The sequence below is a fragment of the Calidris pugnax genome, unplaced genomic scaffold (genome assembly GCF_001431845.1).
Source record: "Calidris pugnax isolate Ruff unplaced genomic scaffold, ASM143184v1 scaffold18, whole genome shotgun sequence".
Classification (NCBI taxonomy): domain Eukaryota; kingdom Metazoa; phylum Chordata; class Aves; order Charadriiformes; family Scolopacidae; genus Calidris; species Calidris pugnax.
Genome location: NW_015090812.1, coordinates 5,804,218 through 5,804,755, shown reverse-complemented (window position 1 = coordinate 5,804,755; position 538 = coordinate 5,804,218). Strand labels below are relative to the sequence as shown.

The window sequence follows — 538 nt, the reverse complement described above, 5'->3', positions numbered from 1 at the left end:
AGGGGGGGGGGGGGGGGTGTGTGTGGTGGAAATTTCTTTTACATGCCCAAAGTTCGCCGTTGTTTTATTTCCTGTAGAGCTGAAGAATAATGAAGCGAGGTGGTGAAATAATTCTGAAATACTACTGTCGTTGAGGGGGAGCGCTCTGATAAATAGGTGTCTGCTGTGCCTCAGACAGCGTCAAGTGGCAGCAATATCAAATCCACTTCTAAAAATATGTATTTTAAAAAAAAAGAAAACCTCACAGGGCCGAAGGAAGGAGAGATGGGTTGATTATTAAAATCAATAGTACCTGAAAATAAATGCGGCTTTAAATGCACGTTGAAGTGCTTTTGTTGTGCCTTTAAGCCTAGAGGCAGATCATTAAATATGCATTTCTCCGGAAAGCAACTGTCGAAAAAGATAAGGTAGTTAAAATACGCCGGACCTGGGAGCCGGGCGTGCAGGAGGTAAGAAGATGTAGGCACTGGAGCATGGCCGAGGTACGACATCGCTGCGGCCCAGAGCTCCTGTGCCGGTGGGGTGGCAAGAGGTAAAA

General features: G+C 46.1%; 1 protein-coding gene across 4 annotated transcripts in view; it reads left to right on the top strand.

Annotated features, from left to right (window-relative positions):
- Nucleotides 1-538, top strand: part of ELAVL4 (ELAV like neuron-specific RNA binding protein 4) — a 75,461-nt gene that overhangs the window by 4,441 nt on the left and 70,482 nt on the right. The gene's annotated exons all lie outside the window — the stretch shown is intronic.